The sequence below is a fragment of the Narcine bancroftii genome, chromosome 3, assembly GCF_036971445.1.
Source record: "Narcine bancroftii isolate sNarBan1 chromosome 3, sNarBan1.hap1, whole genome shotgun sequence".
Lineage (NCBI taxonomy): Eukaryota > Metazoa > Chordata > Chondrichthyes > Torpediniformes > Narcinidae > Narcine > Narcine bancroftii.
In genome coordinates, this window is record NC_091471.1 from 69,841,267 (window position 1) to 69,867,723 (window position 26,457).

The 26,457-nt window shown below is 40.0% G+C and overlaps 1 long non-coding RNA gene across 11 annotated transcripts in view; it reads left to right on the forward strand.

Annotated features, from left to right (window-relative positions):
• The window catches only part of LOC138757237 (uncharacterized), a 107,697-nt gene that overhangs the window by 30,502 nt on the left and 50,738 nt on the right, over positions 1 to 26,457 (forward strand). For 8 of the 11 annotated variants that reach the window (XR_011353450.1, XR_011353447.1, XR_011353445.1 and 5 more), the window contains 4 exons: positions 5,679 to 5,755; positions 19,145 to 19,271; positions 19,817 to 20,035; positions 22,688 to 22,893. This is a non-coding gene — a long non-coding RNA (uncharacterized lncRNA). Of the gene's footprint in view, positions 1 to 5,678; positions 5,756 to 10,065; positions 10,164 to 19,144; positions 19,272 to 19,816; positions 20,036 to 22,687; positions 22,894 to 26,457 lie in introns of those variants that run through there. The other 3 variants (XR_011353446.1, XR_011353449.1, XR_011353451.1) reach the window with 2 other exon arrangements.

Sequence of the window (26,457 nt, forward strand, 5' to 3'; positions counted from 1 at the left end):
AAAATAAATTAAATTTCCTGGATATCTACATCTCTGCAATCATGAAGGCTCACCCATTGTTATAGTTGGTGAGAAGTTTCAGTTGATTCAATATGTCACCAAAGACTTTTGAAAACTTTAAAGGTCTACCACAGAGAGCATTCTGACTGGTCGCATCGCTGTTTGGTATGGAGGTGCCAATGCTCAGGATGGGAAAAACTTCAGCGGGTTAACTCTGCCCGCAACATCATGGGCACCAGTCTTCACTCCATCTAAGACATCTAGAAGAGGCAGTGCCTCTTTGTCCATCTTTAACCTTTCATCATGTATACTCCAGACTGACTCTATGGGTAAACTACAGTATGAAGACAAATATGAACCAACTGGTTCATGGGTATAAAACCAATCTCTTAAAATGGGGACACAGAGTATATGTGCTTGCTGGTATTCCCTGAAAACAGGGCCATGGAGCCCAAAGGAAGCAGCCTCTATCTTCAAGGATCCCTATCACCCAGGCCATGCCTTCTTCACACTGCTACCATCAGGTAAAAGGTAAAGGGGCCTGAAGATGAGCACTCAGCAGCACAAGGACAGCTTCTTTCCTGCTGCCATCAGATTTTTGAATGAACAATGAACTGTAGACACTACCTCAGTTTGTGTTTTTTTTTCTTTTTCTTGCACTATTTTTTATTTATTTTGAAATATGGTTTATCGAAATATCTGCCCTGTGACGCTGCTGTAAAATGGAATTTCATGACATGTTCATGACAATAAATTTTGATTTGGAATTGTGTCTTTGGAGGCCAAGACTGCAGTAGGATTCTTGGCGTACATGGGTGGTAAGGAATTAATTGGGACAATATGTTAAGGACAAAGGCATCTTTTTTTTAAGACATTTTACATAATAAAGAACATTTCCAAAGGGTCTCTTCACTTGAGGGGCAAGCCTTTGGAGATTTATTCAATGTCATGAGTAATTTGTTAGAAGAAGTTTTAATTCAGTTTTGTTGGGAAGAAGCATTTGTGCAATGTGATTCATCAGTTACAAAAGAAGAAAGACTTCTTGAATCGAAGAAAGATAAACAAATATTTACAGCAAACTTTACAGATAATATGAAATTGTGAAGGTAGATCACTAATATGTGGAGTTCAAGACACCATTATTGTGTGCAATTCTGGTAATCTTATTACAGGAAGGATATGGAGGCTTTTAAAAGTTACTAGGATGTTGCCTAGCTTAGAGCATATGAGCTAGGAGAGTGGTTGAACAAACTTGATTCCTTTTTTATGGGGAGTCAGAGGCTGAGGGGAGACCCAATAGAAATATACAAATCTATAATAAGCATGGACAGGATAGGCAATCAGAATCTTTTTTTCCAGGATGAAAAGTTACACACTAAAGGACATACGTTAAAAGTGAGTGGAGTGGCGATTTATAGGAGTTATGTAAGGCAATTGTTTTACACAGAGAGTGTCGGTGCCAGGAGTAGTGGTGGAAGCAGATGCACTAATCATGTTTCAGAGGTCTGCTTCTGAAAGGCTGATGCAAGAATTAGAGGGATTATGTATCATGTCAAAGCAGCAGACTTTCAGTTTAATTTGGACATTATGTTCAGCGCAGACATTGTAGGCCGAAAGATCTGCTCCTCTTCAGTACGATGTTCTTAATATAATGGGTATGAGAACCTAGGTTATAAGAAGAAACTTAAGATCAAGATAGAATAATTCCATGGCATAGAGAATGCTTAGAGGATTGGAAATGGTTTTTCAATGGGGTGAATGTTTAAATGTTTATCACAGAACTTACTAATTTAACGGTGTCACCAAGAGAACATGAAGTGAGGTTAGAAATAAATTCTCTTTGTGGAGTATTCTCATAACATGGAAGGTTTTGTTACACAGATTAGATCAGGCAGCGGCATAATTTTTAGAGGAGGAATAGAGAAGTATTTGGAGGGAAAAACCAATAATTCTGCTGTAAACATATGATTTCATCATTAATGGAAGAGGATAAAGAAAATTAAAAGTATTCATTATGAGACACTCTTTTAAAAAGGATACATTTTGCTGATATTATCCTCATGTCCTAAATGCCATGAGCAGCAAATAGTGGTCTATTCAATTTTCCTTCCCAACCTGCTTCACACTTTGAGACAGTTAGTCAGTCTGGGGAGAATATTTTATGCAGTCCACTTTGAAGCTTTTCTCTTGAGCAAACAATATTGGAAGGAGTGCTGCGAAAACATGATGTCAATGGAGCTGAACTTTAGGATCTTATCTGAGCCTCTGACACAAAATTTATACCCTTTGGTACTCTCTAATGCATGGGTCCCTAAACTTTTAGACCATTGATCCCTTCATGGAATCCTTGATCCCTCATAGAACCCCAGGCATGTACAAAAAAAAAATTAAATAGGTAATTCAGTAGACGTGCAGTTTCTATGTGCATTATGCTGTATGGTGTCTGGACCTGCCAGCAACAACCCAAATTTTGTAATAACATCCCAATTGCCAAGTAAAGAATCAGTAAATTAAGCAAGCAAGTGATTGCAATAACAGTTAAAAAAAAACCTTTGCTTCTGGCCAGGGAGATGCTAAAGGGGCTGGGTCCAAGTCTTCGGTGTCAGCGATAGCATCACCATTCTCAACATCGGGTGCTGTGCTGTCCACATTGAAGAAGTTGCCTTGTGCTCCCAGGCAGGAGCGGGGACCTTGGACTCCCAGGCAGAAGTGGGGTCCTCAGGGTCTACAATTTTTCAACCCCAAAAATTCAGTTGACCCCCTGGCATTTATCAGCCCCTTGGATTGACCCCCAGGGCTCGATATCAACCACTTTGGAAACCCCTACTCTAATGAATAAATTAAGAACAATCAAAATGGTCAATAACAGCAAGTTCAGAGAAATAATTCTCTTCCATGGCTGAAAAAAATTGTCTCCACGTCCACTCTATTCACCCTTTGAAATATTTGGCAAGTCACAATTAGATCAACTTCCCCCCTCCCCCCTCCCCCCCTTCCCCCCTAGCCAAGTTTTACACAGCTTTAACATAACTTTCCAACTTTTCTACTCACTACCTTGAACAATGAAGGTAGCTATGCCAACTACATTTATACAACCTTCTCCTCTTATATTGCCACCATCAAGGAGCTTTGGACTTTCTTCCCATTATCCTACAGAACATCAGCATGCCTTAGGATCCTGTCATTTACATGCAGTATCTCATGCTTTGCCATTATCTGCCATTTCACCAGCAAATTTCTAACTGATTTATATCTTGCTGTATAGTTTGATGAACTTTGACACTATCAACAACTTCAGCATGAACCAGAATTCCATGGTAGTGCAAAATTGATGAAACAGAAGGGAAGGTATATTTTAGGTGAGAAATTGTGGAGTATGATCCAATAAATGTGAAATTAGATGAGGCAAATATTCCAACTCATTATGTCTGCATTATCCCCTTCTCTTGTTTCCCAGTGCCAGCATAAGGTACTATTTCAATTTTGTGCCCCACTCCTGCTCTGACATGACTGTCCATGGCCTCATACTGTCAAACCAAGATCACCTGTAAATTGAAGGAGCAAGACCTAATTTTCTGTCAGGGCTTTCTCCAACCAGATGGCAGTTTCTGCTAGCCCATTCTTCACTCTCCCTCTCTTCCCCATCCCTTTCTTCTTTCCTCCAGCTCTCCCCCACTCTTCCTTCACCATTCACAGCTATCCCCCCCCCCCCCTTGTTTGCTGGTGTGGGCTCTCTCTCTTATCTACCTCTTCCCTCCCCATCCACAATTTTGTTCAGGTGCCTGACTACATTTAACTCATAAAGGTATCATAAAAAAGCACGTTAGCACCTCTACTCCCTTGGGAGTTTGTGGAGGTTTGGCATGACATTGGAAACTGGCAAATTTCTACAGATGTGTGGTGGAAAGTGTGCTGATATGGGGGCACCAATACCCCTGAGTGTAAAGCCTTGAAAAAGGTAGTGAGCGTAGCCCAGGATATCACAGGCAAAACCCTCCCCACTATTCAGAATATCTATGGAGAAAACTGCTGTCAGAAAGCAGCAGAAATTATCAAGGATCCACACCACCCAGCACATAATCCGTTCTCTCTGCTATAATCAGGAAACAAGTATAGGTGCCATAAGACTTATACCACCAGGTTCAGGAACAGCTGCTACCCCTCCGCCATCAGACTCCTAAACAATAAACTCAATCAGGGCCTCATTTAAAAACTTTTATCTTTGTACTTTTATTTTGCATAGTCAGTTGTTTACATTTCTTTATTTGTTTATATGTGCACATTGTGTACAGTATTTTTTTGCAATAAGGGATCATTCTGCCTTGCCTGCAGGACAAAGGATCTCAGGGTAGTATGTGATATCATGTGTTTACTCTGGCAATATATCTGAAATCTGGTTTTGTATCTTTATCTTTCTTATATAAAATACACTGACCTGCTGAATTTCTCCAGCGTTGTGTTTTTACTTCAACCTCGGAGTCTGCAGATTTTTGTGTTTTACTTCTATCTTGTGCTACACAAATTCCCCCCAAGAAATAAGGATCAGAAATATCACCTTCTGACATACATGCTTATTTGGAAATCAAACTTTTTAATGATGTCAGAAATGCTTTCCACCAATGCATCAAAAACAGATTTTCCTGCATGTTTTTTTTATTTTTACTTGTATTCTACAAGAGATTTTATTGCAGAAAATTATTTGGCTGCATTTCAAGATATGTTCACGTCACATAGCTATTCATTGTGAAATGACTTGAATCCTGAATTCATTGTAAAATGTCAAAACTGTGCATAATTTTTAATCCATCAGGATGAAACTCTGCACCAACTGTTCAGTATATGCATTTACTTTCACTGCAGTTCACCTCATTGAATTGACAAAAGCAAATAATGTATTAACCAAAAGCAAAATTAAATGCAATTTTATTGAATCCACCACACTGAAACTCCATGCAAGTATCATCATTTAATCAATTATGGTGACATTTTTTAATTGTATAATTTGAACAAGTTAAAACATTTTGTAGAAAATCATTGTTTTCTTCAGTTCAGTTGGAGTTCCACAGTCACACATCAATTCATGACTCAGGATATATTTGCCTCTTTAACTTAATATGCTCTGCAATTGTGTGTGTCTGTATAAGTCAGGCATGATCAATGTGCAATGGCAATTTAGAACTAAGCCATGTAGTTACTGCAAAAAAAGCTGAAAAACAAGTAGCATCATCAGGAAAGATTTTGTTGTATGCCACATGTAAGAAGCTGCAGATAACATGAACATAAGCATTGGTTACAGGTACTTCTGAATACAAAATAATTTCTGAAAACACACAACAGTCGGAAAACAGGATAGCTTGGTTTCTGCCGCATCGGCAGAAATGTGTCATTTGCTTTCAGTTGAGTTCAGTTTAGGTTTGTTGTCATGGGTACCGAGGGATGGTGAGAAAGTTCATTTTGCAAGCAGGCCAGTTGATTAATCCATTCATCATACAGCAATAAATTCACAATATAGAGGGAAGAGTTACAGACTTACAGAAAGCTATTAATTGGAACAGAACCAAGATAAAAATATTTTACTTGTGTGAGATTCATTCAGGAGTCTGATAACAGCAAATAAGAAATTGTGCTAGCATCTGGCGGTGCATGATTTCTAATTTGAGTGCCATCTTTCCAATTAGATGAGGGAGAAGAGAGTGTGGCCAGGTTGATATGAGTCTTCTGATACGTTGGCTGCTTTTCTGAAGCAACGGGAAGTGTAAGTAAAGTCAATCCCACTCATGTGGATTTTGTGTTAATGGTCTGTGCTTGGTTCACAACTCTGTACTTTCTTGCAAACTTGGGCAGAGCATTTCCTATACCATGCAGTGATGTATCCTGACAGGATAATTTTGCTGGTGCACCTGGAGAGGTTGCTGTTAGCTACAGATGACAAGCTACATTTCCTCGGGTTTTTGAGGAATTAGATAAGCTGGTGTCCTTTTCGTAAACATTACATCAACATGGTTGGATCAGGGCCTCTTCTAACCACTCTTCAGACCTTGTAGACCTGTCCATAGCACTTTTAAAAGTTTCAGTCCAACTGTCAAAGCAGCAAACTATATCACCCTTGTCGCAGCCCATTCCTATAGAAAAAAGGTCACTGAATCACCCTCAAGTGGGTGAGATGGGGGGGGGGGGGGTAGTCACAGAAGCTAAACCATTAGTTCACTCATCTACTCAATCAAATTGTTCCTTCCACAATAGTTCTCTTTCAACTGGATGACGATAGTGAGAAAGATAGACATAGGTTACAAGATTATTATTGATCATTTGTCAAGAAGAGCAAAGCAGCAGCAGATGAAATTTAATCCTGATATGTGTGAAGCAATGTACTTTGGAAGAGCTTTTAAAGATAGGACATATATCATGAATTGTCAATCCCCATGAAGTATTGAGTAATTATGGTGTACAAGTCATGGTCAAAGCACAGAAACGCTGGAGGAACGTAGCCGGTCTCTCAGCATTCATAAAGATACATTTCGGGCCTAAGCCCTTCCTCAAGGTATATAAAGCGACATGTCATGGATCCCTGAAGGTGAGAAGCTCAGTCAGATAGCGTAATGAAGAAGGCATACAGAATATTGCCATCATACCCAGGGCATTTAATATCAGAGCAGAGAGGTTATGGTACAACTTTATAAAACATTGGTTCAGCTACAGCTGGAATATTGGGTGAATTTCTGGTTTCCAGTCAAAAGGAAGGATGTGATTGCACTGGAGAGATTCACCAGTATATTGCTTGGGATTGAGTGTTTCAGAAACATAAATGACTGCAAATGTTGGGTTCATACCCAAAATATTGACCATTATTTTTCTGCCATTGATGCTACTTGACCTGCAGAGTTCCTCCAGCATTTGTTTTTTTGATGAGGAGAAGATGGATGGTTGGATTTGTTTTCCATAGAACAGAGGAGGATGGTGGGGGGAATCTGATAGAGATACTAAAATTTACTGAGAGGACAAATAGAAAATTTTTACCAATAACAAAGGTATATGTTTGCAGTTGTTAGGTTTACTTTATTATTGTTGTTTTAAGTTGTGTTTTTGTACAATGTACATGACAATAAACTCATTACAATTTTATCATTTTAAAACTAAATGCCACAGATTCACAGAGTTACAGGTCTAAAGGATCAGCCCCAATAGAAATTCACCAAGACAAATGGCTACTTAAATATAAGTTGCTTTTAATTTTCTTTAAAAATAAAAAAAGGATCAAACTTTAACTTATTACTATTAACTTAACTTAACTTAATCCCCTTCTAATTCTTAGTGCATGTGTTTTTTGATTCACAGTCCAATCATTCATTTTTCATTTCTCCAAGTTCACCAGTATCAGGCAATTCTTATACTGTTCACAGAATTTAACATTTATGAATCTTTTCCTGGCTCTGGTGCTTAATGTTAAATGGTTACTACTCAGGAAGGTTCCTGTTGGTTTCAGAGAGAGAAATTTGTTGCTCGTTGGACGCACACAGACTGATTTCCTATGATCAGTCACTTCAGTCTCTTGCCGAAGAAACTTTCCCCATCATGGTTTTCCAAATAATGTTTTCTTCTTTCAGGTCACCACCGAGTTCCTCTTGTTTCCCTTATTTCAGGAGAAACACTCTAGCCAGACATTTCCTCTTGTAAGGACTACAAGGGTTTTGAACAGGCTGAACTCAGAACTCACAACCCATCTTCAAAATGGGGTTTTCAACAAGCCTGCCAGATTGCCATGTTGCAGCCTCCAAAAGCTACTGTAGAACTATAGAACTAACTTCCCTCCCTCCCTCCCTCCCTCTCTCTCTCTCTCTCTCTCTCTCTCTCTCTCTAAGAGAAGAATCCTGTTTGATTTTTTCTCTCTCTGCTTGTGAAACCAAACAATCACTCCCAAGACTCTAAACCCAATCTTTGAAAGATATTTATCAGCACTTGAGCCCAGACTGTCCATTTTCCCCATTATTTTAAAATTCCTTCCAAAGCAGTTCCATTGTCTTTGCTAAGGCACTTGGAGCCTGGATATCTGGCTTGAGCAAAGCTCTGGCATTTTAAATGAGATGTGTTTTGTAAGTATCTGTTTGTGAAGTGACTACACTAAATCCCCACAGTCTATCTCTTATAAGGGCATATTTATATATAATATAATATATAATATACACTGTAACAATGGTAAGAGGGAAGAAGCTTAGATGGTATCTGAGGAAGACATTTTTCATGCAGAGTATTGTTGGTATCTGGAACACACTGCCTAAGTTCATGGTATTGTCAGATATTTTCACAACATTTAAGGAGTATCTACAGGAGCATTTGAATTCAAGTCAAGTCGCGTTTAATTGTCAGTCATCCCATAATCATTGCAAAGTGAAAACGAGATAGTGTTCCTCCGGTCTGTGGAGTTAGTTATTTACATGGATAAATTATATCAGAAACTTTTTTTATAAATAACTTATCACTTATAAATATCTTATTACACATGCTAACCATGTGTCCTCCCCAGAGTTCAGAAGCCTCATGGCATGAGGGAGAAAGTTGTTTCACAATCTGATCATGAGGGTCTGAGCACTTCAGTACCTCTTCCCAGATGGCAGGAGGGAGAATAGATTGCAGGAGGGGTGAGTGGAATCCTTCACAGTGTTTATAGCTTTCTTCAAACAACGGCCATTATAAATGTCCATCATGGCAGGAAAAGAGATCCCAATGATCTCAGCAACAGTCCTTGCTATCTGCTGTAGGGACTTGCAGTTCCCGAACCAGGTGGTAACAGACCTAATGCAGCAAATGCAATTAGGTGCCTTGCAAATGGCTCAGACAAGGTGAGCTAAAGGGTCTACTTCTGTGCTGTTGCACTCTACAATTTGAAAAAATGCCTGAAACTCCTTTTCTCTTCAGTTCACTTTTGAAAAATGTTCACAAACATCTGAAAAATATACAGCAGCTCTTTTATTATTGGGGCTTTGTTTTCCTATAAAATTATCCAGAATCAACCCCTCCCCCCACCCACCACCCCCTAATTGTATTTTCAGTCATTTGATAACCAATAAGATCTGAATATGATGTCACAGCTTCAAATAGATTGGCAGTAATAGCCAAGGCCCACCTTTTTCAGGCTCTCTTCAGTCCTAGGGCATGTGAACAGATTTCTCAGAGACCACCACTGGCATGTTCCTCATCTGCAAGGCATTTTCCTGCACAAGCAAGGCTTGTGATTCAGGGAACGGTTTAGGAAGTAGGGACATCAGGGAATGGGATTGGATTTGAAAATTGAAATTGATGGGCGAATGGTGTATGAAGACAGTTCAGGGAGGGCAATGGGTTAAAGCACAATGTTTAATTGAAGTGGATTAAAGGTGGAAGGATTACTTTAAGGAGTTGGCCATGACCACATCAAGTCAGAGAACATGTGAAGAGTGGGACAGCACTGCATCGGAGACACTTATCACATATTCTTGGACTGGAGATGATGTGGCCAAAAAGGGACTCAGCCAGGACTGCCAATCCAATCAACAGTGTCATTATATCCATAGTTTATTGCCTCATAGCAGTGAGTGACTAAAACTGAACATTGATAAAATGTGTTTTTTCATTTTGCATTTTGTGTTTACTCATTTATTTCCTTCCCAAAAAAATTCCATAAGAACAAATTGTATTCTGTATCTTAGACATTTGGATGGTGAATTTTGAATTCCATAAGGGTAAATTTCCATAAACTGAACAACTGTTGGAGGGTTTGGTGGGGTTGGGGAGGGGGGGAGGTGTCATTCTTATTTGGGCACAACAAAAGCTGCAAGGACTACAGATGTAAGTCCTTGTCTTTCTATAGATGGGCCTCCATAGTTTAGTGTTGGAAGCCAAAAATCCTACTTGCCCTATTGTCTTTTCTACTTGTGCAAGGGCAAGATGACATTGGCAGTCATGCAGAATTAAGCAGCGTCAATCATTTGAGCAATGATAGATATCAAAAATCTCATGCCAGGACTGACATAGGGGCATGCCTAAACACTTGATGTCTTCACTCCTATTTTTCTGTTTTCCACTGTGTGCCAGCAGTGACGAAATCTCACAACACCCCAGCCCACCTTGGAGGTGTTATTTTGTACAACCAGCATTTTCTGCTTTAACTGCCAATCACTCACTGTCAGGTGAGAACAGAAATTGAAATTCCCAGCATTTCCTCCATATTGTAAACCACGATAAAAGTTAAATATGTTTTCCCTCTTTGGTTTCTAATGCCATTACTGCTTTTTAGTTCCTAATGATCAGCAAGTTAGTGGGAAGAAAAACATGCACTGGAATTTTCAGATGAAAATTAAGGAAAATTAAACGGAGCATGAAGCCATTAACATTGAAAGGCAGGCTCCTGATCAGCCTACCTCTGGACTCGTTAGCACTTCAACCCAGAAAATGATTCATACCAATGCATTATTTATAACTTGGCTGCTAGTTCAAAATACAGGGTTAAAATAAGCTGCATGGAAAGCATATTGGAGAAATGATATCCCCTGAAGTCGTAAATTTATTTGACTTTGTAGAAAGCTGCCTCAATTAATCAGAAGACATTTTCTCCGACCCAGCAGATGTCAAATCACAGCCTCAATTATCCTGGCATGTTTTGGCATTAGTAAATGTGCATTCGCAGTGGCAGGCTGAGGAAAGAGACAAACATTCCCAACACACATATGAAGTCCTTCAGCCAAATAAAGAGGAAACTGAGATATTGGTATGCTGTTTATAAAGTCCATTTTTGTGCCAACATTTCACAAGGTGATCAAAAATTAACTAAAATCTGATAAAATGACACAGCTCACATACTTATTGAATGCCCAAATTAGCTGATTTCTGATGATAACTAAACCTCCAGCATGTTGTTAAAAAATTACAGGCCTCACCGACATCTTTCAGAGAAAGAAACCTGGGCTGACATCTCTGTCGCCCCAGTCCAAAGTCTTAATTACTCCTTGAGTTGGCCTAGCATGCCATGAGACTCCAACACACTAATCTGCTAAGTCGCAGTGAGAATAAAACCAGATCGGAATACATAGATTTGTACCCCTTCCCACACCACTGCCACCCCCCTGCATCTTTCACTCTCTCCTGTCTTCTAGCTTTCTCTCTCTCTCTTTCCCTTTGTTTCATTTCATAAAGCCAAAACTTTCACCTTTCCTCTCTCCTGTCCCCTTATCATATCAAATGAACACCTTTTGTCCATTGGTCTGCACTCCTCCCCTTCCTATTCTTCCCCTTTTCTCCCCAGCCTTTGAATACAGATGCCTCTCTCTCTTTTTACTCGTGATTAAACATGGTTTCCCTTTACAAAACCATTTATTTTCCATGACTCTCTTGAATTTTTCTGAAGGTCTATGTTCAGTTTCTAAACATTCAGCTTTAATAATCTCTTCTGACATTTTATCAATTTTAGATGTTAAACTACTTCAAAAGTGGCCAGATATGCATTTTTCTATTCCCTCTCATGAAGCCATGCTAATTCTGCTTGATCACATGATTATTTTCCCAGCTTTCTGCTTTTACCTCCTTTTGAAGGGGTTCTTTTTTTCTATATTCGATGTGAGTTGACCAGCCTATGCACTTTTTGCGTGCTTCCCTTTAGGAATAAGGGTATCATATTGATTTTTTCCAATACACTGGAAATTGGACGATTACAGCCACTACATCCACCATCTCATCGCTGCTTCTTGGTTTGCCTAATATTAATTTTCTTGTGGCAGTGGAGATTATTAATTTATCTCCAATATTTTATGGTATTACTGGGATGTTCATTTTATTTTCTGTAAAGACTAGATAAAAATTATTTGTTTAACTCCTCTGACAATTATTTGATATCTAATGGGCTTGTGTTCATTTTTACTTCTCTTCCCAATTATGCATTTAAAGAAGCTCTTATCGTCAGCTTTTATATTTTCTTGCTAATATGCCCTCTTTAGTTTTTCCTTCATAATATTTTTAGTTCTCCTTGTCCAGATTCTGAATTTAACCTAGTTTTAAGCCCTACCATTGATTTTTGTCACATTATATATTTTTCAATTTAATATGATTTCAGATTTCACTACGGCAGTAGTCATGGGGGACTTTAACTTCCACATAGATTGGGAAAATCAAGTTGGTCGTGGGAGTCTGGAAGATGACTTCATAGAATGCATCCGCGATAGCTTTCTTGAGCAGCATGTTAAGGAGCCAACAAGAGAAAATGCTCTCCTGGATCTAGTGTTGTGCAATGAGATAGGTCGAGTAAATGATGTAATAGTCAGAGACCATCTGTGAAATAGCGATCATAGTATGATTGAATTTCTCATTCAAATGGAAGGGGAAATAGTTAGATCTAAAACTAATATATTATGCTTAAACAGGGGTGACTACCATAGGATGAGAGAGGAATTGGGCAGAGTGGACTGGGAGTACAGGCTAATTGATGAAACAGTTGAGGAACAGTGGAAGATTTTCAAAGAAATATTTTGTAATGCTCAACAAAAATATATTCCGGTCAGGAAAAAGGGCAGCAAGGGAGGGAAAAATCAACCGTGGTTAACAAAGGAAATAAAAGAGGGTATAAAATTGAAGGCACAGGTGTACAAAGCTGCAAAGAGCAGTGGGAAATTGGAAGATTGGGATAACTTTAAGAGACAACAAGGGGGGTTACAAAGCGGGTAATAAGAAATGGGAAAAAGGATTATGAAAGTAAATTGGCACAAGATATAAAAACAGAAAGCAAAAAATTTTATAAGTATATAAAACGGAAGAGGGTGGCCAGAGTTAACATAGGACCCTTGGAGAATGAGAAAGGAAAACTGGTAGCAAAAAATGAGGAAATGGCCGAGGCTTTGAACATATATTTTGTGTCAGTCTTCATGGTGGAAGAAATGTCCAGCATGCCCAAGTGCGGAGTTAAGGATGCGAATGTTGGGGAGGGCCTTGATAAAATAGTTGTTACTAAGGAAGTAGTGATGGAGAAACTAATGGGACTAAAGCCAGACAAATCACCTGGTCCTGATGATATGCATCCAAGGGTTCTGAAGGAAATGGCAGAAGTTATAGTTGATGCATTGGTGGTCATGTACCAAAATTTCTTGGATTCTGGGCAGGTCCCGGCATACTGGAAGACAGCAAATGTCACACCAATTTTTAAGAAAGGATATAGGCAGAAGACATGAAATTATCGGCCAATTAGCTTGACGTCTGTAGTTGGAAAAATGCTTGAAGCCGTCATTAAAGATGAAATAGTGAAACTTTTGGAACATAAGGGTTCAATCAGGCAGGTGCAGCATGGTTTTAGAAAGAGAAGATCTTGTTTGACAAACTTGTTAGGATTCTTTGAGGATATAATGGGAGCGGTGGATAGAGGGTAGCAGGTTGATGTTGCACATTTGGATTTCCAGAAAGCGTTTAATAAGGTGCCGCACAATAGACTTATCAGTAAGTTACGGGAAAGTGGAGTTCGAGGAAGTATATTGACATGGATCAAAAATTGGTTATCTGACAGGAGGCAGAGAGTCGGGATAAGTTGGAGTTTTTCAGGTTGGCAGATAGTGGTAAGTGGGGTGCCGCAGGGGTCGGTGCTAGGCCCACAACTGTTCATCATTTACATTGATGACTTGGAGGAGGGGACAAAATGTGGTGTTGCCAAGTTTTGCGGATGACTCCAAATTGAGTGGAAGAGGAAATTGTAATGAGGATGTGGAGAGTCTGCAGAGGAATATAGTTAAGCTGGATGAATGGACAAAGGTCTGGCAGATGGAGTACAATGTTAGTAAGTGTAAGGTTATCCACTTTGGCAAGAAAAATAAAAGAGCTGAATATTATTTAAAGGGTGAAAAACTACAGCATGCTGTTGTGCAGAGGGACTTGGGAGTGCTTGTGCATGAATCGCAAAAAGTTAGGTTGCAGGTGCAGCAGGTTATTAAGAAGGCAAATGGAATGTTGGCCTTCATCGCTAGAGGAATTGAATTCAGGAGTAGGGAGGTAATGTTGCAACTGTATAAGGTACTGGTGAGACCGCACCTGGAGTACTGTGTCCAGTTCTGGTCTCCATATTTGAGGAAGGATAAACTGGCTTTGGAGATGGTCCAGAGGAGGTTTACTAGGTTGATCCCTGGGATGAAGGGGTTGACTTATGATGAAAGATTAAATCATCTAGGATTGTATTTGCTTGAGTTCAGAAGAATGAGAGGAGATCTTATAGAAACATATAGGATTATGAAGGGTATGGATAGGATAGATGTAGGAAGGTTTTTTGAGCTGGCCGGGGAAACTAAAATGAGAGGACACAGTCTCAAAATTCGGGGGAGTAGATTTAGGACAGAGATGAGGAAAAATAGTTTTTCCCAGAGAGTAGTGAATGTTTGTAATTCTCTATCAAGGGAAGTGGTTGAGGCTGCTTCATTAGACATATTTAAAATTCAGTTAGATACATTTTTACATGATAGGGGAATTAGGGTATATGGGGAGAAGGCAGGTAGGTGGAGTTAGGTCATAAATTAGATCAGCCATGATCTTATTGAATGGTTGAGCAGGCTCGATGGGCCATTTTTGCCCTACTCCTGTTCGTACTTCCTATGTTCCTATGTTCCTAGGACTAATCAAGATGGGACAGACATGTTAAATGGTAGACAATTGAGGAGTGCAGTGGGACAAAGGGATTTAGGAGTCATGGTATATAATTCTCTGAAAATTGAATCACATGAATAGGGTGGTGAAGAAGACATTTAGTATGTTGGCTTTCATAAATCAGAGCATAGAATACAGTAGTTGGGATGTTATGTTGAAATTGTATAAGGCATTGGTGAGGCCAAATTTGGAATATTGTGTGCAGTTTTGGTTGCCAGATTAGAGGAAGGATGTAAATAGTATAGAGAGATTGCAAAGGAGGTTTACAAGAATGTTGCTGGGGTTTCAGGGTTTGAGTTACAGGAAAAGGTTGATCAGGCTGGGGCTTTATTCTCTGGAGCGCAAAAGGTGGAGGTGTGATTTGATGGAGGTATTCAAAATTATAAGGGGGGGAATAGAGTCAATGTGGATAGGCTTTTTCATCTGAAAGTGGGGGAAATTCAAACAAGAGGGCATGGTTTGTGAGCAAAAAGAAAAGGTTGGATGCGTACATGGAGGTGAGGGGGTTGGAGGGTTATGGGCGGAGAGCAGGAGATTTAAACAAGTGGAGTTGTTCAAGTGAACTGGTGTGAACTCAAAGGGCCAACATGGCCTGTTTCCGTGCTGTAAACGGTTATATGGTTATATGGAATTTCTTCATGCAGAGGGTGGTGGGGGTATGGAATGAACTTCTGGCAGTGGTGGTGGAAGCGAGATCGATGTTAATATTCAAGGATAGGTTGGCTAGGTAAATGGACGGGAGAGGTGTGGAGGGTTATGGGCCAAATGCGAGTCAGTGTGACTTGGTGGGAGATGATGTTCGGCATGGAGTTGTAGGGCCAAACTGGTCTGTAAATGGTTATATGGAGTGTATACATGACATCAATCCTGATATCCTTTTTTTCACTGTGGGAGAGGCAGTGTTACCACTTAATGGTAATGCAAAAAAGTTATCAAAATATACATAATGTTTCGAATGAAGATACTGTTTCCTTTATGTTTCCCCTGTGCTACACTGTTTTAAATTTGTCATCAAACAATTCACCTGTGATTAAAGTGCACATTCCAGATTTTATTAAAGGTTATTTATATACATTTTGATTTGACCATGTAAAAATTGCAGAACTTTTTACACATAGTTCCTCCATTTCAGGGCACCATAATGTTTGGGGCATATGGTTTCACAGATATTTGTGAGAATTCAGGTATGTTTAATTGCTTCATTGGTGCAGGAATAAGAGAGCCAGGCTTGCTTCTAAGCTTTAGACCACTTTTGGAGTCCATAGTTTCAATTTTTCAATATGAGGACCAGATTTGTGACAGTGAAAGTCAAAGAAGCCATTATGAGGCTGAAAAAGAAGAATAAAACAATAAGAGATATTGTCCATGCCTTAAGATTACCAAAATCAACAGTTCAGAACATCATTAAGATCACAAAGATCAGCGTGTACAGAGCCGTTGTCATACCCACGCTCCTGTTTGGCTCCGAATCATCACCTACGGCTCCTAGAATGCTTCCATCAGCGCTGTCTCCGCTCCATCCTCAACATTCATTGGAATGACTTCATCACCAACATCGAAGTACTCGAGATGGCAGAGTCTGCAAGCATCGAATCCATGCTGCTGAAGACCCAACTGCGCTGGGTGGGTCACGTCTCCAGAATGGAGGACCATCGCCTTCCCAAGATCGTGTTCTATGGTGAGCTCTCCACTGGCCACTGAGACAGAGGTGCACCAAAGAAGAGGTACAAGGACTGCTTAAAGAAATCTCTTGGTGCCTGCCACATTGACCACCGCCAGTGGGCTGATATCGCCTCCAATCGTGCACCTTGGTGCTTCACAGTTCGGCGGGCAGCAACCTCCTTTGAAGAAGACCGCAGAGCCCACCTCACTGACAAAAGACAAAGGAGGAAAAACCCAACACCCAACCCCAACCAACCAATTTTCCCTTGCAAATGCTGCAACCGTATTGGACTTGTCAGTCACCAACGAGCCTGCAGCAGACGTGGACATACCCCTCCATAAATCTTCGTCCGTGAAGCCAAGCCAAAGAAGAAAAGAAGAAGAAACAGTGTACCGGTGAGTTCAGTAATCACAAAGGATCTGATAGGCCAAGGAAGATATGCACTGCTGATGACAGAAGAATTGTTATCATAACAAAAAAATCCCCAACAGATCAGAAACACTCTTCGAAAGGCAGGTGTGGATATGTTCAATGACAGCTGTCTGGTCCAGGTATGTGAGTGGGAAGGTGAAAGTGAGTGGGGAGGGAAGGTTGAGAATCACTGCTCTCAACCAAATTGTGACTGAAATATTTTTCTTGAAAAAATTTGTCATTGGCTCATTTCCTTTGGAGTTATGAAACAGTGCACATAACAAGTCAATTAGGCACGATTAAAACAGTGGCTTTCAAACCTTTTTTCTTTCCACTCACTTATCACCTTAAATAATCCCTTACTAATCACAGAGCACCTGTGGTATAGGGATTGCTTAAAGTAGAATGTGAGTTTAGGGGGACAGTTTGAAAACCACTGTTAATGTGTTCGCCCAGTTTACATTAGACCATTCTATAATTGTTCCTTTTCAATACTCCTTATTTAAATGTAATAATATTGTTTTAGACCAAGTTGTCACCTCTCAAACTTAATGCCAAGTTCAAGGACACTGTGATCACTACTCCATTTGAGTTCTTTTTATTCTGATATCATTCACTGAATTTGCCAGATCCATGACAACCTGTTTTACTTGATTGGCTGCATGCCCTATTATTCTAGGAATCAATCCCAAATGCACCCTATGAATTCATTCTCATGGCTACTGTTTTCAATTTAATTAACCCAATCTGCATAATTAATGCACTGCTCTTTTCCAATGCCTTCATTATTTCTGGTTTTATACTTTCCTATAGCATGGTTACCATTTTGGAACATATACTACCAAAATCTTCTTTCTTATGTAGTTTTATCTGGACTGCCTGTCCCGCATCGGACTGGTCAGCCACAAACGAGCCTGCAGCTGACGTGGACTTTTTACCCCCTCCATAAATCTTCGTCCGCGAAGCCAAGCCAAAGAAAAACATCTTCTAAGTATAAATCATTTCTCACAATTGTAAATGTTAAATTTCATCTCACGTTTAAAATTTACAACAGTGAGAAATTATCTAGCCTTGTAATTGTGTTCCTAAGAGCAGAACCAATATGCTACCTTTTCATTCCTGCCTCTCCTTCCTTAGAATTAAATCTCCTTTAATACTGAACTGCTGGCTTTGATCTCGATGTAACCCTATCTTCAAAATAAGATCATACATTTTTATATTCAACTCTAAATCTGCTGTTATTTCTTGTTTTTAATTTGACATATCATCTGCACTTGGGAATCTCCAATTTATCTTTTTACCACTTTTCCACCATTAACCATATATAACCATATTTCAATTACAGTACAGAAACAGATCATCTTGGCCTCTTTAGTCCGCACCAATTTAAGTGATCTCCTCTAGTCCCTCCTACCTGCTCCCTGTCCATAACCCTCCAATCCCCTCACATCCAACCTTCTCTTAAATGACAAAATTGACCCTGCTGCAACTGCCTCTTCCAAAAGGTCATTCCACTCAGCCACCAAGCTCTGAGTGAAGAAGCTCCCACTCATGTTGCTTCTAAACTTTTGCCTCTAACCCTTAGCTCATGACAACCTCTCATTTCAATCTTACCTACCCTCAAGGGGAAGAGCCTATTCATGTCTACTCTATCAATTCCCCTCATAATTTTAAATACCTCTATCAAATTCCCCCTTAACTTTCTATGCTCCAATGAATAAAGACCCATTCTACTCAATCTTTCTTTGTATTCTAGATACTGCAATCCATGCAACATTTGCTCTATTTCCTTACTGCTATTCTTTACCTAAATTTCTTTTTTAGTTGTGTCATTTTTCCACCTTTCATTTCTATCCTGAATTCAAACTCTTCTGACTCTCTGCTCACGTACCTATCTCTCACAATACAAGTTTAAATCTTAGATACCAGGATGTAAGAACTACAAAATGCTGGAGGAAGTCAGTAGGTCAGGCAACATCCAAGCAAGGCAAAAGAAAATATATGTTCAAAGCCAAAATTCCGCAGTAGGAATAACAAAGAACAGGCACTAAAAGGGTGGAGGAAAATGTGGAGACAAGAAATGGGAACAAGTAAGAAGCTACGAGGTGATAGGAGGAAGAGGCTGAGAGCTGAGAAAGATCCACTCTGATAGGAGGAAGGGAGCTGGTGGGAGGTAATTGTGGGTGATGGGCTGGTAGGGAAGGCAGGGGAGGGAAAAGAGAAGGAATGAGGCCAGAGAAATTGGGGAAAACTGGGGGAGGGCATGGGTTGAAAAAGTAAGAGGGAAAGCTACTGGAAATTGAAGACAACGTTGATGCCTCCTGGTTAGAGATAACCAAATCTACTCATAAAAGGATCTGATCTTGCTATCCATGACAGTTTCTGCTTCAGCAGTTCTTATTTCTTATATCTGTTTTTATTTTCATCCAGGTCTTTTATTTCCCATTTTTGTGTTTGGAATAGAAGTAAAAATAATCAGGAATTGTAAAACATTGCTGCACCCTGAAATATTCCTGAGGTCACAGAAATGTATCCAGATGGAAGAAATAACTCACAGGTAAGGTGCTTTATAGAATGCGCTATACAATGGCAATGTTGGATACCAGAAAGGAGGTCAGAGGGACTAATAATAAAGCAAAGAGCAATTAAGTAGTATGTAGTAGTAGAACATGTTACAATGAGAAGAGATCGAATTTCAGAGAAATTGTGTCATTTGGCTGAATGACCTGCGACCCACATTCCATATTGTTGTACATGAGATTAGATTCAAATGTAGCAGTTGTAGGAAATGAGGCAGGTGATATTATCCATGAGCATTTTTTCCTGCTCTCATTATATTTGAATCTCCATATATATCTGCAGTTTGACAGCCTGATTTGAATCATTTCTTTGTCAAAGTCATATATTTTAAAATGATTCACATCCTCCTTAGATAACTGAAGCTGCTATCTTTTAGCAATATGAATACCTTTGCATTCTTTCTTAAATCCTCTGCAAAGATTGATATTATATCTGCACCTTGGTTAATAAAATCAGCTTATTGATCTTGGTAAATAAAAAATGATTTTTAATATTCAAAATAAAAATTCTGTTCCATTGCAGAGGCTGGAAACTACAAGTTATTAGGTGATTCAGACTGATTATCAAGTGGATGGTTTAGTCTGACTCCAACACCTCTTGGTTCAAGAACAGATTATTTCCAACAGCGATCAGGCTTTGAACCTTCCTGTATCACCCGAACCAGAACGTGATGACAAGACCTCCAAAGATCATCTCTGCTACCGAAAGAACAGAGTATTTTACATCATCGGCCAACCAATTGTAAATATTTATTATTTATCAATTCTTTTCTCTTCCTTTTTAACATTTACTTATTTTTCTTTTTTGTGATCGAGAAGGCAGGGAAGGGGAAAGAGATATATTTAATTTGTATTTGTGTGTTTTACATTACTGGGTCGCATTGTGTCTTCACATTGCACTTCTATATTTGACAATAAGCTTTCATTCATTGATTTATTCATGTTTCAACTAGAGCATATCAGAATGCATATCAGAAGATCACATAGATTTTCATTTTCTGTTGTATTGAGATGTCTGGGGTAAGATTTTGAGAAGTCTTATCTTTTGGTGCATTTCTTCACCGAAATCCATGCATGAAACAGAATAATAAATCTATTTTTAATAAACAGAATAAATGGATTGTCTTTTCATTTACAAGTAAATAACAAAATGCAAGTTGGTGTGATTTTGAAATGCAGGCTGAGAACTTGTCAAGTATAGAGTTTCATTAGTGAAGAGAAAATAAATCACAGCTAATCATGATTTGTTTGCTGTAAAAATACTTTTAATAGTTAATGATGCAGATAACCATGTTAGCTGTAGCTTTTGCCGTGATTCTTAGAAATAGCTTAATTTAAGTTCAACAACAAGACTTTTTCTTTATTAATTTAAACATAGATAGTGTAGATCATGATCATGTCTTAATACAGTGTGGCCCTGTTATAACACGATCATCAATGTCCATAAAATATCATCACGATAAATGCAGGGTTGCACTAAATTGGGGTTCAAGAATATCAGCATTCAGACTGACTCAATGTTGACCTAAAACACCTCTATTTTTGCCATATTTTACCCATTATTTTCTCACGTTTACCTTCTGGCGAGTAAGTTAACTTTGAATTAAAGCATTCCATGAATAAATTGTCATTGTTACTCTAGAAATTAAAACACAAATTAAATTTTAGTAAAGCTTTTTTAATAAACAAAAAAAATATTCAAGAATTTTAGCAATAATCACTTACAGTTTATTTCTTTAAAAAGTGATCGAGTTTTCCCTGCTTGAATCTAGCATGTTGCTGACTGCGAACAAAATCTACAATGTTTCTGAGTTGGGCAATTTTTATGGATGTAGCGGTTTTTGGTAGGTAAGAAACTCAGATCTTTCTGTCATGGCTTACTAGGTTGGCAGCTGGTGCATGAGTAGGACAGTTGTCAAGCAAAAGAAGAACTTTGGGTTCTAGCTTTTGCTTTGGCACATGAGCATGGACAGCAGGGACAAAAGTTTTGTGAAACCATTCCTCAAAGATGACACTTGTCATCCAAGCATTGTTGCTGTGTGTGTATTCAAACAGTAACAACTTCGTGTTGACATGGTGGAAACAGTGAGGCGAGCAAGATTTGCCAATCATCATCAGTTTTAACTTATGCGTTCCAGTCTTGTTTACACAAAACAATGTCATGTGATCTTTGCCAGCAGTTTGTTCCATTTTGATCTAAAAAAATAAAAGAAAGTACAAAATTAATTCAGTTCCGGTAAGAGCAAAAAAAAAGGTCCAATGACTCATCACATTATATCCAAATTCACATTAAATCGGGGTGCATAAAATTGGGATTTCACTGTAACATAAGTTTAGTGATGTGGATATCCCACAAAATAATTAAAGGTATGTCACACTTGCATCCCACTAAATCAGCTGATCAGTGTCCCAGGATAGGATTGGGAGTTTGACTTTACACACTTGACCACTCCTAACTGGGACATTGAACATTTTCACACTTGCAAGGAGCCATCCCCAGCATTAGATCTATTCTACCTTCAATCCGAAGTGCCAGAATGATGCAACACACAAAGGCAGAAGTGATATCATCTCATTCTGTACAATGGTGGGCTTCTGGCAGATTGGACATCCTGAAGATGTGTGATTCTATCACCAAGCAATCAGGTCTTATCAGCCTCCTTCTCTGCAAGTTAGCATAAAGAGTAACTGATTCTAAAAAGCAGCAGACACCTGAACTCAGGTGGAAGAATTTTAATTATATCTTGCATATAACCTCTGATGTGTTTGAGGAGGAGAGCGCAGTTGAGCTGAGAGTCTGTCATAAAAAAACAATTGGTTGCAATGAGGTATCTTGAAAGGGTACATAATAGCAGATGGATGGGAAGAGGGAGAGACCTCAGGGACCTGTAATCTGGAATGAAGTCTTTGAAAAATATGACAATGACCAGGGACGTAAGAATCTACGAATGTCTCATGCTACGTTTGATTTCATTGCTGGGATACTGGGGCCACACCTGAGGCTTAAGAACACAAAATGCCAAAGTCTTCTGGAACCCTGGGACAGATATGTGTATGCCACTCCTGGAGAGTATAATTCCATCAGTGTTCTTTTTGGTGTTGGTATCTCCACTGTATTCACGGTGGTGAGCCAGGTGAATGCTGCAGTGAAAAAGAACCTTATGTCACATTTCATTGGGCTGCCAACTGGGGAGACAATGGAGGCATTTGAAAGAAGGGGTGGTTATCCAATGTGCGCTGGTGCTATCGATGGCATATATATTCTGATCATCACACCACTGGATGATCCAGCATCCTACTACAATCGAAAAGGGTGGCACTCCATCATTCTTCAAGCTAAAAATGTAAGCATTATGACATCTAGTTTTCACCTTCTATGTTTCCATCTTCACAGATGTGTATGTGGGTTGACCATGTTGCACCCATGATGCTCATGTGCTTCTCAACCCTCCCATTTACAAAGTGGCCGAGGATGCAGTGGTTGACTATTCCCCCGTGACATATGTGAATCTAACACAAGCATAATGATGCTTTAACATGTACACGTTATCATCTAAAGTGTTGGATGGATCCCTGCTTTGAACATGACGCATGATATTGGTGAGTTGGCACTGCCATTGTTCCTTTCTGTTCCAGGTCACCCACTTTCATTGATTTTATCACAGGTCTCCAAAAATGTTGACAGTGAAGAAATATCTGCATATTTTGATGGGAATCCTGTTAAAGTTGAGCTCCTATCAAGATACAAAAAGTACAACCAAGCCATGCAGTACAATTCAAACAGACTTTATTTAAATAACACTAGTGGGAATGAGCAGTCTGTGGTGTTGAGTAGACAAAGTCACCTCACTAAGACTGGGCTCATTCAAAGAACACCAGTCAAAGGGAACAATATTCAAGACATTTTCCTGCATACAAATTGGATAACATTTCTTTGAAGGTATTGCTACAGCTTATGTTTACATTTTGCCTATCCTCTTCCTAAAGAGAGGGAAATGATTTGCAGTTGGTCATTTAATCTCATGTACATGTTATAATTAAGAATATCCTCTGGTATACAAACAAAACCATCAGAAGTCTGGAAGGGTTGCGCATAGTTACACGTCAGTGTCAATCCTCTGCCTGCCTGATTTCTGGTTTCCAATTTAGATTCTTGAAGTTGACAATGGTGACCAAAACTTCAGCACTGAAACAATGCTCTTCAGGGACTAAGTTGTGCTGGGTGCTTATTGCAGCCTAGGACCATCGCCTTCCCAAGATCGTGTTATATGGCAAGCTCTCCACTGGCCACCAAGACAGAGGTGCACCAAAGAAGCGGTACATGGACTGCCTAAAGAAATCTCTTGGTGCCTGCCACATTGACCACCGCCAGTGGGCTGATATCGCCTCAAACTGTGCATCTTGGCGCCTCACAGTTCGGCGGGCAGCAACCTCCTTTGAAGAAGACCGCAGAGCCCACCTCACTGACAAAAGACAAAGGAGGAAAAACCCAACACCCAACCCCAACCAACCAATTTTCCCCTGCAACCGCTGCAACCGTGTCTGCCTGTCCCGCATCGGACTTGTCAGCCACAAACGAGCCTGCAGCTGACGTGGACATTACCCCTCCATAAATCTTCGTCCGGGAAGCCAAGCCAAAGAACAGGTAGTAGACAATTAGCACTATTGTGTTAAAGAGATCAGGCAGGCATTAGGCTCAGTAGAAGAGGTGAGAATTGATTCCTGTCTGGAATGTCCTTAGTTACTCTCTTACTCTCCCAGCTTACTGGCAAAGTCTGTGTGGTGGTTTCTTCATCATAATTCCCATAACTAGATATTCTATACTTAATATTCTACAACCCGGCCTACCCACTGAGAACCCTGGCTGATGAAGGGGTTCATGCACCATCACGTCATTAATCAACATAAGCACACATTCAACTTCAGCCTGAGCTCTGCAAGAATGGTTGTAGAGAATTGTTTGGTCGTCTCAAAGGTCGCTGGAGGTGCCTTTCCAAATGAATAGATACTAATACCGCCTTTGTGTCAGAGGTTATGTGTCTTGCATAATATCTACGAGCTTAACAAGGAGCACTTCCTGGAAGAGTGGAGGACTGAGGCATCTGATCTCCCTCCTTAAGAAAGAGCCCGTTACAGAGGTGCAATAAACTGTGGTCTGCAGGCCACACGCAAGGCAATTATGACAGTCCTGTGTGGAAATGAAGATAATAACTGACTCATTTCCATTAAAAGTCAATAAAGCTTCATTGCTTATCTTGGAACATAGTGCAACTGTAAAATATGAACTTTAAAATAAAATCTATTTAATAACTGTTGGAACATCATGTGCAACAATTGTGCAAACATAGACAAAAAATGTAAATAAAAGCAATGCAAAAGCTTTGGAAAAAAACTTTAACATTTTGAAAAAAACGTTTTTAGCATCTCTTAACTCTGAGAAACCTTTAACTTTAGTTCCACACACTGCAGAACATGTAAACAGAATGACTTCAGTGATAAACGAATCATTTTAAAACTTTTCATTGGGCCTTCTCATCCTCCTCCTCCAGCAGGTGAATGTAGGAGCCAGGATAATGACCAATGAGAGGGTGATCAGCTGAACACTCAGCACCAACCCATAAAAGGTGTGGCCCACTTGAGGGGCTGATGACAGTTGGCATGTAGGCGGGGTTCATCATTGGAGAGGGAAGATAACAGTGGGAGGGGGATGGCTGAATAGGGCATTAAAAGGGAGGAGAATGGAATGGGGAGTGCTGATGGTGAGAGGAGGGAGGGGTATGAAATGAGGCTGGTGGCATCATGGTGGCAGAAGATGGTTGGAATGCAGGGGAGGTTGGTAGGAAAGGGATGCAGGAGGCCTGCCAATGGAGAAAGGAGTTTGAATGGTGGAGGACGAAGTTTGGACTTCAATGGATGAGGCAAATTTCATTATCACTACAGTCTGTGCCTGCATCTCCTGCTTAATCTCAGTTATCAAGCGTTCAAATCCTGGTGTTCCTAACTGTCAGTAGCAAGTTGCTGTGCTGCCATTGCTCCTGCATCACCCACTGGAACATCTCCACATGCTGCCCCTTTGGTCCTGTTCTCTTTTCTGGTCCATCTAGTCTATTTTAGATGAGAGTCCACACATCTCAGCTGCCACCTCCTGCCTCTTTGTGGGCTTCTTACATTTCTGCCTCCCTCTGCCTACTGGATAGGAAAGGGAGAAACACATGTGAATTAAATGCCACGTTTTGACCATTGATTCAAACCAGAATTGGCATGGAAAAAAATATAACTGGTGGTCTTACTGGCTCCCAGTACAGCAGGAGGTGTGATTCCTGTGTTTTTGCCTGTTGTCATCTGGTCAGTTACGGTCTGTTAGTCAGCTGAGGTAATGGCAGAGGATGAGGCAGAGGGAGAGATTGTGGTACTGTGAGGGGGAGGGAGTGCATAAGGCACCAGGAGGAGATGGGGGAGCAGGGATGGTTGTTGGATCTGTGGCAGATGTCATACAAGGGGCATCCTGTTTCTGCACGTCACCTTCCTCCTCCTCCTCCTCAGGTTTCAAACTGGGTTCAAGGGATTGCGTGGCAGCAAACCCCCCCCCCCCCCCCCACCTCCTAGCCTGCAGTTTGCCTAGAAGGGCCAATGGTGTTGTCTGCTGCTTGTACCCCAGAAGTCATGTGCCAGGTTAAAATAAGGCCTGTCCCAACAGTCAGCACCACTCCTCCCATTATGGTCCAAGACTCCCCTTTAGTGTCTTTAACTTGTTAATTACCTGTTTTCTGTCCCTCTGATATACCCCAACATCCTGAGCTTCAATGCAATACCCTCACAAAATTGCCCATCTTTAATTGTGCCTGTTAATTCATAACCAGCTCCCTCCTCCAACCTTGGGGAGTTGTTGCTCCTCCCTATCCCTTCAGTTTGCAGAAGCCATTTCTAATTTTTGTTTGTGAAAGTGACTTTTTTTCACTGACTTAAACTTTTTTAAAGTCACACCAAATAACATCTGATTTTATAATTTGCAGTTTGTAGATGGCTACCACAATGTGCCTACTATAATATTGAGTTCAAGGGAGGAATGGAGGAGGAGTTGTTACCTTAAGACTCCAACCAATCTGCAGCACACTTCCCCACAGGGTTTAATGTGCTCACACAAAAAATAGAGTCATTTCAATC